The sequence below is a fragment of the Octopus bimaculoides genome, chromosome 14 (assembly GCF_046866305.1).
Source record: "Octopus bimaculoides isolate indiv1 chromosome 14, ASM4686630v1, whole genome shotgun sequence".
NCBI classification, from domain to species: Eukaryota; Metazoa; Mollusca; class Cephalopoda; order Octopoda; family Octopodidae; genus Octopus; species Octopus bimaculoides.
Window position 1 is genome coordinate 33,605,434 of NC_142941.1, and position 17,756 is coordinate 33,623,189.

Consider the following 17,756-nt stretch of genomic DNA (forward strand, 5'->3'; position numbering starts at 1 on the left):
TTGCAGAACCACTAAAAGACCAAAACAATGGCAGGAAACAAAACTGGTTGGAGAGATCGTGTTGTGGCCTTATGTGCCTCATGGCATGAAGAGGACTAAATAACTAAGACACACCATACCAGTAAGTTAAAAGAAACAAGGCAGGACAGGATGTGGTTACATCTGAAACATCACCAATATAGTGGCGTATGGTGGTTGTGTTGTATTGGGTGTGGCACCACACCCAATGCCACCAAATTTCAAGCAGGAGTATAACAAAAGTTTCCCATTAAGATTTCTAATTAAATTAAGGAGTAAGGTTAATACTTATAATGAATTTGCCATTGTTGATGGGTGTGTAGCACACACCTAGCATACCAGGAATATACACCCCTGCATCAATCATAAGTTTATTCAATTAATGTTACTGACTTGGTGCTAACCAACAACAACAATTATGAATAGTTTAAGAAATTCTCACATGATATTAAGAAGCTTGCTGTATGAATAAGGCATTTGGACTCAAGGTTGATATGATCATCATGTATTCAAATCATCATCATCATTATTGTTTTAATGTCTACTTTTCCATGCTTCCATGGGTCAGACAGAAGACTAATGATTGTTGAGGCGATGGAATTAGTTGAAACTATCGACCCCGAAAAAAATGAGAGAAAAAAGTTCATCTCAACAAGTTTCAAATTCAGAACGTAAAGAAGCGGATCAAATACCACAAGACATTTCCTCCGCGACTTTTGCGATTCTGCTACTCCGCCATCCAAGGTCCGTCGCCAGACTTTGGTGCCTGAGGGTGCTTCAAAATATTTTGTGTGGGCACTAATTTCGTATTGCGGGAAGACTTTTATAAACTGTATTTTCTAAACCTCATGGTGCACCATTGAATAGCGAGGAAGGAAGTGCCATGCAGTGAATTTAACAGTTTTTGTGTCATTTTGAATCTACGCCTGTAATTATTAAAAATAATAAATCAAACAAATTTGAAGAGTAGTCTCCACTAGCAGATTCAAGAGTAGTTTCCCTTTACAGGTTTTCTGGTCGAGATAAAAATTGTTTGTTAACAGTGAACGGAATTATTTTATAACAAGTCGTTATAAGATTTTCTAAAAAGTTGCAGAATATATTTAGCTTTTAACTATAATTATATAGTGGAACACACTCGCTCAAGGTGTAGTGCTGTGGGACAGAACCTGATTCGACGTGGTTGTGAAGCGAACTCTGTAATACCACAGCCACGTGGAAGGTTCATGGAGTCTTGAGTAAGGCGTTAAACAACAGTAACAACGTCGACAACATTAACAGTAACTATACTAGTATCCTCATAAATAGAAAGATATGCAATATTGTGTATCATCGGTGGATCGTATATCCGAAGAAAGAAACACACTCAAAAAGTTTAGAGCACTACTGTATATATATTAAGTTAAAAATACTTCCGGTTACAAAGTGACCAATGGTTTCGCATCCATGAAACGCTTAGCTTTACAGACGGCTCGACAGAGTCCATTGGCAGTGGGCATATACCCTCTCTTCGAAGAGAGGGTATATGTCCACGGCCACACACACTGCATGTGAGTGTGTGTGTGTGTGTGTGGGGGGGGGAAATAAGGAGCAATTCCATCACAGGTAGATGAAAACTTGCTACAAGTAATCACGTGTTCCAGCTCATAGCGGTCGGTGGCTAAACCGGTCCCTGCTGAACTTGCCCAGGTCCAGTGAAGATAGTGTGTGGACAATCAGCAGGATTTTTAACAAAAAAAAGGTGGTGGGGAAACGAAACTACTTTCGATGGCGGATGAACTCAATAAGTTAAATAACGACCTCTATATCAAGAACGGGAGATGGACACCATTCATTACAATTATCAAACCCAGAGAAATACTTGAATAGATGTCACATTAAAGCTGATATTCCATTAAAATTGTATTTCTGCCTCGTTAGATATCATCAGCACAGTAACTATCCTCGCTTATCTCCAGCATACGAAACACTCACATCTTTTATCTTTTACTTGTTCCAGTTAGTAGACTGCGGTCATGCTGGAGCACCGCATTGAAGAATTTTAGTCGAATGACTCGACTCCAGGATTTTTTTTAAGCCTGATACTTATTCTATCAGTCCTTTTGCCGAACCGCAAGTGTTACAGGGATATAAACGCACCAACACCGGTTGTCAAGCGGTGGTAGGGGGACAAACACAGACACAAAGACACACACACATAGACATATACATATACGATAGGCTTCCTTCAGTTTCCGTCTACCAAATCCACTCTCAAGGCTTTGGTCAGCCTGAGACTATAGTAGAAAACATTTGCTCAACGAGTCACGTAGTGGGACTGAACTCGGAAACATGTGGTTGGGAAGCAAGCTTCTTACCACACAGCCACGCCTGCGCCTATGTACAAGAACATGTTTAAAGCAAAAGTCGTTTGCATAAATGGAACGAAGACGAGTTAAAGAAAATGGTATACAGATGAACAAAGGCAAAGAAGTTTTCCAAGACAAATTATTTAAAAAATATTTCTCGAAGCGAACCACTTCCACGTAACTAAAAAAATCTGCAGGCGCAAGCATGGCTGCGTAGTTGATGAGTTCACCTTCCAATAATGTGACCTTGAGTTCAGTTCTACTGCACGGTACCTTGGTCCCGGACTGACCAAAGTCTTGTGAGTGGATTTTTGTAGATGGAAACTGAAAGAAGCCCGTCATATGTGTGTGTGTGTGTGTGTGTGTGTGTGTCTTTGTGCTTGTGATCGTTCCCCATCACCGCTTGACTACCGATTTTGTTTTGTTTACTCCCACGTTACTTAGTGGTTCGGCAAAAGAAATTAACAGAATAAGTACCAAACTGAAAGTATGTACTGCAGTCAACTTGCTCGACTTAAACCCTTCACTGTAGTGCTCCTGAATGGCCGCTGTCCAGTAAAAAAAAAAAAGATATCGATGCTAACCAGAACACATCTTCATTGCCAAACTACTGCCTCCCATTAAGATTAAAATAAATAAATAAACAAATATATAAACTCCCTTGCCGGTTGCCGAAGTAATTCATGCTACAGACACACACCATTTCACGCTTAACTCAGGTAGCGGGATTTTGAGCGAACGAAAATTGTGAAGTACGATCACAAATTTCGGGGTACAGTCGGTAATTTTGCTCTTGCGGAATGTACACTTTCTTCTAAGCGAAAAGTTCGCTTCGCATTTTACAACATGAAAATCAATGAGAAAATTAATTTCATTTTTCGGGATTTTTCCTGTTTCGAGAAGTTTTATCAGGAGCACATTACTTTCGTATTTACCTGGTTAACCTAAGGCAGGGGTTTCCAAATGGGTCCTGAGGACCCCCTAGCGGTCGGTGAGCAACTACAGGGTGTCGATGATAGCCAAGGAGTCGAATGGGGGGGGGTGCGAAAGAGCAGCTCATCCAGATGAACTGCTTGAAATAGTCAGCACCATGAAACGTGAAAGCATGATAAATTTTCGCTGTTGCTAACGTTCGAGGCCGGATGTGGCTAAAGGGGGTCGATGTGGAAGGAGAAGTGGCTAAAGGAGGTCGATGCGGAAGGAGAAGTGGCTAAAGGGGGTCGATGGTCGAAAAGTTTGGTGACCTCTGACCTAAGAGGAAAACCAAAACAAATACGTCTGGTAAAGAAAATCGTGCAAGGGAGATAACCTGTAATGTATTCGATGTTTTAAAGGGAAATAATTCTTGATTGAAATTATTCAGTAACAATTATTTCTAATACAGTAACAGATTTTTTCATCCCACTTCCAGAAATCCAGGAACATTGTACAATATCACGCTATATACCGAAGCCTGTATTCAGTAAAGAGGTCCTGCTTTTGAAGTTGGTTAATTTGCATATGGTATGTTAAATAAGAGTTTTGTGGTTTACTTTTTTAAGTGGATTAATAAAGATGCTCTATTCTAGAAGCGTATGAATTCATACTTGCATCTGTTAAATAATATCGTGTTTTTAAATTTTTTTTCTTTGTAGCAAACTCATAAGAGGCGGAGAGAGAACATAGGTTCATTGGCCCGAACAGAAGAAATTGTTGATTTCTCATTGGTCAAAAATTACTGCCCATATACGAATTCTGAACTTTCATTAAAGAAATCTTTCACGAAGTACGGTTCTTAGAATCCGTGGATGAACAGTTATAAAAACCCTGATTTGGGGAAATTCTCCAGTGATCGTTGATTATCACTCAAATCCACGACACTCACCCTTTTGAGTATCTGCTAATCTTTATGCCATGTCCATTACTCAAATCCAACAAGATTGAATTGTTGTGAACTTTAGTAGTTAATATGAAAGATTAGTTAGTGTAAATTTTAAGTCGTAATTCTCTACGACAAAACGACCTTACTTTCCAATTGTACTATAAATGTCAAATGTACATAAATAAACTAATGTAGAAATTATTTTGTTTTACTTCACGTTCTTTCAACTTGTTAAATTTATTTCTGTATTTATGAAACTGTATTTTTTTTATGTAACGGTTAAAAGAATACGAATCCATATCTTCAACATACATGCACGCATTAAACGCACGTTCAGCGTCTTGGTATGTATAATTCATCATAACATTTACGCAGCCTGAATTAAGAGTTATGCTTAGTGATAAATACAGATGATTAAGTTATAAGTGACGAGTTTACCATAATAGCTTCTTACTTAAGAAATAATAATATTTGTTATACCTTACAATCAAAAACATTAAAAATAAGATACAGTATTCGCCTCCGACCGTCACATAGAATCTTCATTTAATTTTCATGCTATAAACATTGCACTAATACATGTTGCAGTGTAATATATTTTAAGGATTCTAAGTGGATTAACAGACATCAAACGGACCCTGTTTTAAATGTGAATGAATTAAAATCTGTCAAATACAATTTTACTACTTTACAGTTCATAGTTTATTTTATATCGTAAGTATATATTTAGACTATTTCCAGAAAACCGGGGACACTTCCAGTCCCAAACTCACCGAATCCAAACTGTCTTAACATATGCACAGCCGAGCATAGTGGATCATACATGTACAACTTGACCTACACTTTCTGACAGCCTAAGTGTTGGTATATTTTTCTGTTAACAAATCCGGAGACAGAAGGAAGAGCTACAGTGAAGTTTTAGTTATACAGACCTTCTGGAATGTATCGCCATATATGGTAGCTGGAGCCAGCAGTTCAAGGTAACAATTTATCAATGAGAGTTTTATAGCAAGTTGTGTGTTTTGATATTTACAGTCATACGTAAATTAGCTCAAATCTTTGTATTTTTGTTTTGAAATGATTTAGACACAAATTAGGCTTTTACTAATTAAAATCTCCGATCAAAATTGAACAAGAATTTCAGTTCCTGAAAAATTGCATCCAGATAAAAGTCAACCGCTACTGTATAAGTATATGGCTTGAAATCAGAGTAAAGTCTAATGTATTAGATAAACGCAAATATGTTAGGTGTAATAACCTCGGGTGTATTTAGCAAAGTTTAGTTTGTTACAAGATTTCAGGCCAAATGACCATTTTGAAGATGTTTTTCTCATATCATAATACGGATATCGATAAAACTGAAAAGTCCCAGGTTTTGGTTAAAAAGAAAATATCGGAGAATCAATTAATTATAATTTTATTCAACATATTCCCCTCTCAGATTCACACACTTACTGCAATGGTCCTGCAGTTTTTACTAAGCCCTGTGAAAGAACTCGGAAAGCTGAGCCCCCAATCAGACTTTTCGCAACACCCTTAAAGCCATGAACGTTTCAGCAATCCCTCGTAAATTTGTGAAATGTTAAACAAGCCTGACAAGACAAGTGAAGGGACGAGACTGGAGCACGCACTGATACACTGAACTATTGGCTATTTTCTGATGTTTAACCAGGAACTTCTTATAACCAAATATGTAGAAGAGGTGGGGGAACAAGTTGGTACTTGATTTGTGTTTTATTTTATAAGATTTGAACTCGAAACGTAAAGAGCCTGAAGAAATGACGCTAAATGTTTTGTCTAATGTGCTAACACTTCTGCCAGCGTGCCACATTGAGACTTATTTACAACCAGGTAAGATGAGCTAACAGAAAGTAAAAGGCCAGAGATAAGATGCGGTCTCCGCGGTTGGACACGAAGTGCCAACCTTTCTATTCAGTGATCGTCATGCTGTCATCTTGTGTGTGTGTGTGAGTGCACGCCAAGTAAATCCAAGAAAATATACTGTCACCTTGTCTGTATGTGTATTTGTGTGTGCGAGAGAGAGAGAGAGAAATAAAAACGAAAAAGTAAATTTCTCGCTTCTCAGTAAATCCAAGACAAGACAAGAAAATACATGACCATCTAAGGGAAATAACTGCTACTAGACAACCTTGCACTGCAAGGGAAATAACTCTTCCAACGAGCCAATTTTTATGTTCACTGAATTTTCCAATGTCATGTCCAATTAAATGAAACATTTTAATTCAGTTGAGGCAAAACAATGATCTAACTACAGTATGGCATTTTGCTTAAATTTATTCTGATTCCATCATCAGCATCAGTATTTCAGCTTTTGTTCACAATCGTCCCCTTTGTTTTTTCTTTTTTATTTGTTTCAGTCGTTAGACTGCGGCTATGCTGGGGCACCACCTCAAAGAATTTTTGAGTCGAATGAATCGATCCCACTACTTTTTTTTTTCTCCAAGTCTGGAACATATTCTATCGATCTCTTTTTGCCGAATCGCTAAGTTACAGAGACGTAAACAAACTAGCACCAGTTGTCAAGCGGCAGAAATGGACAAACACAAACATAAAGGCACAAACACACGCGCGCGCGTGACGGCTTTTCTGCAGTTTCCGTCAACCAAATCCACTCACAAGGCTTTGGTCGGCCCGAGGCTGTAGCAGAAGATACCCAAGCTGTCACGTCAGCGCCTGTGTGTATTTTTCTTTCTTTCTTCCACCCCACTTCAACCTTAGGCTGGTTACTCGGTTTCCGTGGCGTATAAAGCACTGAGATCACAAGACTCTCCTTGAACGGGACGCTAGTCCGTTTGCAGGATTCATGGCCAGTAATTTTAACTGGAGGGGACAAGTCGACGACTTCATCCCCAGTACTTGACTGGTACTTTATTTTATCGAACTCGAACAAATGAAAGGTGAAGTGGAACCTGACAAATTTTGAACTCAGAACAGAAGGAGCCGGAAGAAATGCTGCTAAATCTTTTTCCGACATTCGATTGTGTCAGCAGTTTGCCCCCCTATATGTGTATTTGTCTTGACTCAGGTATAGTAAGGGTGTCATTTCTACACAGAGATATGTATGTGCATATATATGCATATGTATGCATGGGTGCATGTAATGTTTACCTCTGAATGTGTGTGTGTGTGTATGTAAGAAAGGCGACTGGTAGAGTCGTTAAAGTGTCTGATAGAATGCTTTGCGGTTATTCTTTCTGACTCTCTGTATTCTAAGTTCAAATCTCTCCAAGGTCAACTTTACCTTTCATCCTTTCGGAGGTCAATAAAAAAGGAAAAGTCGATTCTTTTTCTTCGTCTTCCTCGTCGTCTTCAAAGCATAGCATAGCAGTGTCTCTACGAGTTCCACTGGTGTTGAGGGCACGGACCATCACATAATAACTATAATTATGGTTTCAAATTTTGGCACAAGGCCAGTAAGTTTGGGGGACGGGATAAGTCGATTGCATCGACCCCAGTGATCAACTGGTACTTATTTCATCGACCTCGAAAGGACATAAGGAATGTCGACCTCGGCAGAATTTGAACTCAGAACGTAAAAACGAACGAAATACCGCTAAACATTTTGCCCGGCGTACTAACGATTCTTTTCTACTCTAGGCACAAGGCCCGAAATTTCGGGAGGGGGGGGGGTCGATTAGATCGATCCCAGTACGCAACTGGTACTTAATTTATCGACTCCGAAAGACTGAAGGGCAAAGTCGACCTTGGCTGAATTTGAACTGATAACATAAAGACAGACGAAATACCACTAAGCATTTCGCCTGGCGTGCTGGCGATTCTGCCAGATCACCGCCTTTGTATAAAAATAACAATAATAATCCAATAAGAGAGATTTGTTCAAATTGGGCCCCAAGCCGAAGATGGTCCAGCGCACACGTTCGACCGAAGGACGCAATGATGAATGTTTAGTAGGCCATTGTGGCTAAAGGTGACGCCTCAAACACTCAACGCTTTTTGACTGGGATTTGCGTACTACACGAAGCATAAAGCGTCAATCTTCAGCTTTGTTGAATAGAAGGCCCCATTGACAATTCTCTAATTGGGTCTCGCACTTCCTAGCGCTGGTGCTGTTCTTCACGACCGTTTTCTCTTTATCTCTCAACAAATCACTGGCCTCGAAAACTGTCTTTCTTTGCTCTGAACAGATAGAAGTTACAAGAGCGCTGACTAGGCCGATTGCCTGATTTCTTCCCCAAGATGTTTGAGGTTTCGCACTGTAATAATGAATGTTGATCATTTTCAGATCTTTATTCGGTCTCTTCCTTCTTCCTACTTCTTTAAGCAGTTTTAGTGTTTTCATGTACCACTCGCTGTTCGCAGTACAGTCATGTTCCAGAAGATTGTGGAAAATGGTACCATTAATCTCTGTGGCGATCGCTGGCTTTTGGACTTCTGATCTTGATGGGACGGGATAAATCAACGACTTTGACCCCAATGCTTGACTGGTACTTTATTTTATCGATCCCGAACGGATGGAAGGTAAAGTTGACCCCGGCAGGATTTGAACTCAATATAGAAGGAGCCGGAAGAAATGCCGCTAAGAATTTTGTCCGATATACTAACGATTCTATCAGCAGCTCGCCGCCTTGTATGCATATTTGTCTTTACCTAGAACTAGCAGGGATATCATTTCCAAACGCACAAATATGTATGTATGTATGTATGTATGTATGTATCACGAGTGCGTGCGTATTTAAGACGGTCGACTGGCAGAGTCGTTAGAATGTCGGATAGAATGCTATGCGTTTACTCTTTCCAGTTCTCTGCATTCTGAGTTCAAATCCAAAGCTTAAGACTTGGAAAGGAAGTATGACGCCATACCATGAACTGAGACTTCACTTACGAGTCATAAAGATATGCCCAGCCTTCATTTCGTGTCACCAGATCGAAAAAAAAAAAATCAAATAAAACGTCTTCGTCGGTCTCAAATGCTTCTAACAGATCAGAGCAGAGTTTTCACTCTTCATTCTTTCAAATAGGCTGTCAACTACACAGATGTTCACTTTGCACATAATTTACGATAGCCATAGCCTCACCATTTTCTGTAAAGTATTGCGACACAGTCCAGTTTTGCAGCAAATTCAGAGATTGTAACTCGTCTGTCCGCGCAAACCAGCTCGTCGACTCAATGGCGATTTGTGTCAGTAGTACCAGTTGATGGTTTCCCACTGCGTGGTTTGTCTTCAATGCTGATTTCCCCTTCTTTAAAAACTTCATCCATTTCTGCACAGCCGTTGTCTTGTCAGTACAGTCATCTCTGCAAATGACTTACAGCCTTCAGTGGATGCCAGACTGTCTGCACTTTCTAACTCCATTAAAAACTCAAAAATGGTACTTCGCTTCTACTTAGATCATGTAATGAAAAACAAGAATTATCATAAGAGAGAAATTACTCGACCAACATGTACATTTTGAAAGACCTGTGTCAGTTAATAAAAGATTATGCCCACCTTTACATTACTTCCACAACACTGGCATGTATATGAATACGCTTGAGTGTGTGTGTATACATACATACACACACATATATATATATACATACATACATGCATACATACATACATACATACATGCATACATACATACATGCATACATACATACATACAATTAGAAGACTACAGATTCAAGCCATCAATGGAACTGTAAAGATATGTAAAACTTTCCAAAGATTTAGCACATAAATACATATGCATGCATCTAGACATAAAAACGCATCCATAAAACAAACATACAAATCTGCGCATACACTAACACCAAATACTGCACACACACAAATATGCACAAATACCTAGATGATGTTGATAAAAGTTCCAATGAAGGAGCCTTGAATCTATGTTAGAGTCCGGCTCTTTCTCTATGGACAAGAAATACAGAAATGAAACTGATTGATAACATACATACATACATACATACATATGATCGAATCTCCCGCCGAAGACAACGTATGAGTATTCAAGCTGTAGAACGCATACACAGAGTAGATCTATTCACACGGGCCATCTTCGTGACATTCACCCACCTTTCAACAAAAGTATTGGGGGGCAGTACTACCCTTTCTGACCTCACTTTGTTTTTTCAAGTGGAACTTGGAAAAGTATCCATCTTCAGTTCTTTAAACCTCGTCTACCACACCACCTCTTTCGCTATAGCCACCAGCCCAAGGAAAACTGTCTTCCCTTCCCGGCCAAAAGAAGGCAGCGGGGCAATGAACTCGGCTGATAGTCGGATCCGTTCTACATGTGTCAACTGCTATTCGAAAAAAAACTCCATGTGCTTCACCTTAGCTGACTCTCTCCGTTAAATCGATGTTGTTTGAACAGGGGCACGGTGTTTCATGCATCAGACGTGGAAGTGATCGAGAACAAGGTGAAATGAAGCATTCTGCTCAAAAGCACAACGCAACACCCTGTCCAGAAATTGAAACCACGATCTGATGATCGTGATTGCAACACCCTAACCAATAGATGATGTTTCTGACGAGTGCCGTTTCAGGTTTTTCCCTATCTCGAATGAGAAACAGACTGGACAGGACCTATAATACTGTACTGTGTGTGTGTGTGTGTGTGTGTGTGTATTTCGTTTAAGTACTGGTCGAGAGCTCAATGTACAATGCTTCAGAACAAGGCATTGGTCGAGTACAGAGCGGTAATAAGAAAATGAAATGACAAAGGAATAAACGATTATCTTATGAACTTCATTAGCTTACAGCTGTTTCTGCTATAAAAATACAGTGGACTCATAGTCCAGTGCCTGTGTAACACTGCATCTGATAGCAGAAATAGCTGCCAGCTAATGACGTTCATAGGATAATTGTTTATTCTTTTGTCATCTAATTTCCGTGTGTATATGTATATGTAGATATGTTTGTGTGTGTGTATATATATGTATATATATATATATGTATATATATATATATATATATATAAGGTGAAATAGCACAAATGGGATGACAGGAATAAAATAAAATATAAAATTAGACGGTCAACGCGAGACGTTACAAGTACAAAAAAATTCGATGGACAAAATGAATACATACAAGAGAAAAGAATTAAAAGTTGTGCACAAAAAGGGAACAGGAAAAGAAGTAGATTAACGTTTCAGATGAACCCTTTATTAAAGTAGAGTATGAAGCAAGATAAAAGAAGCAATAAAAGAAACGATACCTAGGTGAAGCATGCGTGAATCCTTCTGGATAGAATATAACATGTGTGTGTGTGTGTGTGTGTGTGTGTGTGTGTGTGTGTGTGTGTGTGTGTGTGCGTGCGTATATATATATATATATGTGGTTGTTTTTATGTATAGTCATATATTAAAACAAACGCTAATTGAAGTATCATTCAGTACGTTTATTTATAACATATTTTATTTTACCATGGAAAATGTTGATAGTAACTTCGAAGTTTCGGCCCTGTCAATTTTGTAAGACAGTAAGGTGAAAGCAACTGAGCTTAATGTAGAACACACACTCAGAGGCGTATCGCAAACTAATTTCTTGTAAGATATAGATCACTTTTAGTATTTGAATTAGGATGATGCTTTATGAGATTCATATTTGTTTAGTTACTACATAACATCACTGATATATGTATTACGTATGTTTCCTGACTAAATAGCTTTCGTAGTAGGCCACTATCAGTTTATTTTCACTAGCTCAAGAAGAACGATTATTTTTGCGGTGTCTTAAACACATTTGTTTTGTTCCTTTTTATACATTCCAGTCTCTTCATGAATTCAAGTTTCAAGGCCAACTGCTATACAATCGGTAAAGTTTTCAGAAAGCCTGTGCCTCTCTACACCAGTTAAAGAAGCTAATAGTTGCAGAAACATTTCACGAGAGGCTCCGGTAAAGAGTGTGCGAGTATACATACATATGTAAGTGAAGAATGGAGTAGCTGATATTACATCTATTATAGGGTTTACAGTTGTTTCATCAACAACGTGCGGGTGACAAATAAAACATCACAGACAGGCATGAAAATAATGATATATTCATGTGCATTTGGTAATATTTATTACATAATAGCCTCCGCTGCCATTTAATCATAACCGGACGAATGGAGATAATATATAAACAAAACCGGCAATTTCACTTCTATAAGAAAAATCTTGCACTGGATTCAAGTAAGAGGGGGGGGGAGTTCAAACACACACTCACTCATGCACACACACACACACGCACGCACACACACACACACACACACACACACACACACACACAAACGCATACACACTACAAGGATATCTCTTTTACTCTTTTACTTGTTTCAATCATTTGACTGTGGCCATGCTGGAGCACCGCCTTTAGTCGAGCAAATCGACCCCGGGACTTATTCTTTGTAAGCTTAGTACTTATTCTATCGGTCTCTTTTGCCGAACCGCTAATTTACGGGGACTTAAACACACCAGCATATGTTCAAAATTCGTAACTTTCATTGAGTTATTTCACAAAGACATTGGATATAACCCCAACAAAATTTTTAAATAGTTGCAGTGTATGCACCTATATAGGTGAATATGTGTGTGTGTGTATTTGTGTGTATGTGTGTGTATTTGTATTAACAGGACAAAAGACAAAATAAAAGTTGTGATTAGTTTAAACATCAGAGAAACAGAATATACCCTCAGCGTTTCGGGTGTAAATCATTCATCAGACAAAAGTATTAAGTGAACGAAAGAAAAAAGACAGAGAGGAAAAGAAAAACAAAGATGAAGAATATTACACGTGTAGAAGCACTACAGCGCCATTTTAAAATGAATTCGACATGGAAAGAAAAATGATTAAGGTGTGGGATTTATTTGTGAATGTTTGCATGTGTGTATGTATTTTCATTTTATTTCTTAGTGTGTGATACTAGCATTTTGTGTGATGTGGTTGTAGTTTTGTGTGCGTGCGTGTGGATGTGTCTGTGTGCGTATGTATGTGCAGACTGAACGTTTGGTTTACAGTGTGTGAATATATGTGTCTGAAATGAAAAGTTGAACGTGTAGATATCGTTTTTTTCTCAAACGCTTGAGTGTGTTTTAGTGGAAGTGTGTGTTATTGGTGTGTGTACGTGCTTGTGTGTGTGTATGCACATGTATACATAAGTCTGTGTGATGACACGTGAAGTGTTTGAAAGAAGAAAATGAGTGAAGAATTAAGATCGTGGCGATGGGGAAGAAATAAGTCAATAAGTCACAATAAGTAACAAAGAAACAAAAGTTTATTTAATTAGACCCCTGGGATGAAAAATACAAAGTCAACGTTGGTGGTACTTGAACACAGAAACTCAGAAGATTAAATAGAGACGAAACCACAAAGCGAAGGAATACTGCCCGACGCTCTACCAATTCTAAAGAATTATATAAAAACAAGATTAAGTCAATCAGAATTAAAATAAACGGCAAACAAAGGGAAGTAACTATGATATCGAAAAACTAAGTCACGGATATTTACCAGATTTTTTCTTGTCAAAAGCACAGATGGGAGCCTCAGAATCACTTGCTTATGGCGGCTGTCGCTATTGCTTAGTTAAAAATATCTCAGCTGATAAATTGGTGCAGTCACACCATCAGAGTTCCTGGTTTTGCTCTGTCAAAAACATATAAGTAATGGCTTGTCAAACAATCAACAGATTAGGTCTTAATGGATTATGTATGTACACGTACACAAACACACATTAACAGACACATGCACACACATACACACATATATACATACATATATGCATATATATATATATATAAGCTTCTATAAATAGAAGATTAGGTATATATGTGTAGATATATACATAAGCATATATATACGTGTGTGTGTAATTATGTTGGTTCAAAAGTAATTTAGCGTTTTAAAAGTAATTTTATATGGTATTTTGACCCACCCCACATATACAGGCATGTACACACACCCATGTATATCTGTATGCACATATATATGCATATATATAATATATATATATATATATATATATATATATATATATATATATATATATATATATATATGTATGCATATATATACAGGTGCATATATGTATTTATTTCCACTTATGTCAATGTCTGATCATAGAGTGACCAATGGTTTTACATCCATAAAGGGCCTAGCCCCACAGATGGCTCATCAATCTCTAAAGCTAAAGACTTTATATTCACACACACACACAAACGCGCGCGCACACACACACACACACACACACACACACACACACACACACACACATACCGATTTAGAACTGTGATCCAGAACTGTAGAAACGGGCATTCCTGTTTCCTCAGTGAACATCCTACAAGTTGTAAGAATTCAGTGTAATATAAAAGCTTATACTTTGTCTTTAACTGTGTTGAGTACCTTTTGGGTGGGGTTTGCAGACACCTTAGCCATATGACAAAAGACACCTGAACTACTATTTAAGTAAAATATATGTATGTGTGTATGTACATATGTACATGTCTATGCATATATATCTAGATGTATGTGTGTGTGTATATATATCTATATATATAATATATATATATATATATATATATATATATATATATATATATATATATATATATATATATATACACACGCACACACACACGACCACATTACAATCTGGTAGCTATCAGAAAGAAACCAACAACCAAAACTATGTAAATTTTAGAAGAAAAACATGTCAACTTCCAGAACTGATATAAGAGATTAATTTCTTTGAATTTATTTTCCATTCTTGTAGAGCATGACAAAATCTTTGAAATTAAATAAAAAACGTGAGAAGTTCCAGAACTGATATGGAAGATTACCTTATTTTCCATTCTTTTACAGCATGATAAAATCAACTTTAAAATGATTGAAACCGGTAGCATATTTTGATAAGTATGTAAATATTTTCTTTCTTTTGTCCACGATAAAGTCCCCAAAGCATTTTCTTTTTCTTTTTTTTTGTTAATATAAATTTACTTGTGTGAAACCTTCGACCTTTTCAATGTATGTATGTATGTATGTATGTATGAAGGGGTGCTGAAAAGTTCCTGGCCTTGAGTAAAAGAAAATACAGTTAATTATGATTTTATTCAACACATTCCCCTCTCAGATTCACACACTTATTGCAACAATCATGTAGTTTTTCTAAGAACTTGGAAGGTTGGGCCTCCAACCAGGTGTCTATTAAAGCCAGAAATTTTCAGTGCCCTCTTGTATGTGTGTGTGTGGAGTCATTGCCTATCATTTATGTCCATATGGGTTAAAGTGGGGGAGAAACAGAGAATGATACATGTATATGTCTATAGATAAATGGTGTGTGTGTTCCTATAGATATTTATGTATGCATATGTGTGTGAACACTGCTACACAATTCTTATGCCACAGTGACTTTGACAACTACAACAGCCAAACCGGATTTGTTCCTCTCAGTAGCAGTACCCATGGTTGCTATTCCACTATTTGACTCAAGCGGTCTGTTTTCAACATCTCACAGAAACACCTGTCCTTTATCCTCTATAGGTCCCATTTCCTCATTCTACAAAACCTGAGATCAAAGGACCCCATTTATCTACTTTCAGACAAAAGAAGGATATTTCATGCCTTTGATAAAAACATGTGCAATCAGTCGGCAAGCAAATATTTAAGCAATGCCATGCAATATAAGATTGCCCACATCACATCTTGGCAACTGGAAAATATAAATGCCAGTTGAATGAACATTTCTATTTACAGAGACTTCTCAAATATATTTAAATAAAATTTCATTTCTTGAAACAGAAGATTTTTTTGTTTATTTACAACATACCATAGTTACTTGTGTAATAAGTTCCACCCCTAATTTTGTGCAAAATCTTGGTACCGATTTATTTCCCTTCATATTCAAACTTTGTCCCATTTATAAGTGATATGGAACTTATACATGAGTAAACTCAGTAATTAAGACTCAGAAACCTGGACCTATAATTACAATTATATCTAATAGGCGTAGGAGTGGCTGTGTGGTAAGTAGCTTCCTTACCAGCCACATGGTTTCGGGTTCAGTCCCACTGCATGGCACCTTGAGCAAATGTCTTCTACTATAGCCTTGGGCCGACCAAAGCCTTGTGAGTGGATTTGGTAGATGGAAACTGAAAGAAGCCCGTCGTATATATGTATATATATATATATATATGTGTATGTGTGTATATATGTTTGTGTGTTTGTGTTTGTCCCCCCCCCCCCCAACATCGCTTGACAACTGATGGTGGTGTGTTTATGTCCCCCGTAACTTAGCGGTTCGGCAAAAGAGACCGATAGAATAAGTACTAGGCATCCAAAGAATAAGTCCTGGGGTCGATTTGCTCGACTAAAGGCTGTGCTCCAGCATGGCCGCAGTCAAATGACTGAAACGAGTAAAAGAGTAAAAGAGTAAATGTCTCAAGCATAAAAAAGCTCTTGTTCTGAAAAAAACCCCAAAACCCTGTCTCCTGTCCAAGATCCTCAGGTTTGTATCCCATGCCTTTCCGAAACATATCAAGAGCCGCAATGATGTCACTGTATCCTTCACTTCATAGTATATGGGCATCCCAGGCTAGGAACCACAGTTTTACAAACTCAAGACACAAAATACTTTATAAAGGGAAAAAGAGGTGAGAAATATAACATTGATTCCTTTCTCAGTACTTTCAAATTTTTCTCCCAATCTCTCTCGCTCTATGTACCTACATACCTACCTATCTTCTATATTTGATGGCATATAAAGGCACTATTTTTAACCAAAAATATATCTCAGTAAATCACCCCAAGTCCAGTATGCACGTTTAGGTTTCCTATCAGCTTTAATGCATTAAAACCTTCTCTTTCTTTCTTCTTTTGACTATGTGCTGCTAAAATTATGGTTCATCTAATATGCCAATGCATCTTTTATGCCATCAAATGCAATACACAACAACCTACTTACTTACCATATCTGACACCCAGTCTTCTTTGAATTTGAATTTCAATGCTACCATCAATTTTCAAAAAGTGACCAGCATGGCTGTGCAGTAAAAAATTTGCTTTCCAATCACATGGTTCTGGGTTCAGTCCCACAGTGTGATACCTTGGGCAAGTAGATCCTCGGGCCAACCAAAACCTTGTGAATGGATTTGGTAGACAGAAACTAAAAATCTGTGTGTGTGTGTGTGTGTTTGTTCCCCACTTTGCTTGACAACCTGTGTTGGTGTGTTTATGTCCCCATAATGTAGTGGTTTGGCAAAAGAGACCAATGGAATAAGTATAGGCTTAAAAAAAAATGTCCTGGGGTTGATTTGTTCAAACTAAAACCTTTCAAGGTGATACCCCAGCATGGCCACAGTCTAATGACTGAAACAAGTAAAAGATAAATGACGAAAGAAAGTCACAGAGAGTCATTAGCTCTGTTAGCAACTAAAGAGGAGCTGCAGCTCTGCACTCAATACCTGGTGCTGCACTGTGTTGTTGGATATAAAACTGCAGGGAGACAAACTGGTGCCCAGTGGCACCAGTCCATCACTCTGTACCATTAGTTCACTGATGCAGGGGGGCATCAAACATAATATAAAA

At 38.0% G+C, this 17,756-nt stretch overlaps 1 protein-coding gene across 2 annotated transcripts in view; it reads right to left on the reverse strand.

The window, feature by feature from the left end:
* The window catches only part of LOC106871011 (protocadherin beta-2), a 274,660-nt gene that overhangs the window by 54,499 nt on the left and 202,405 nt on the right, over positions 1-17,756 (reverse strand). Inside the window, exon 3 of one of the 2 annotated variants that reach the window (XR_016244280.1) lies at positions 13,686-13,820. The exons of the other annotated variant lie outside the window; for it this stretch is intronic. The gene's annotated coding sequence lies outside the window, so the exon portion shown is untranslated. The remainder of the gene's footprint in view (positions 1-13,685; positions 13,821-17,756) is intronic. 2 annotated transcript variants of the gene reach the window in all.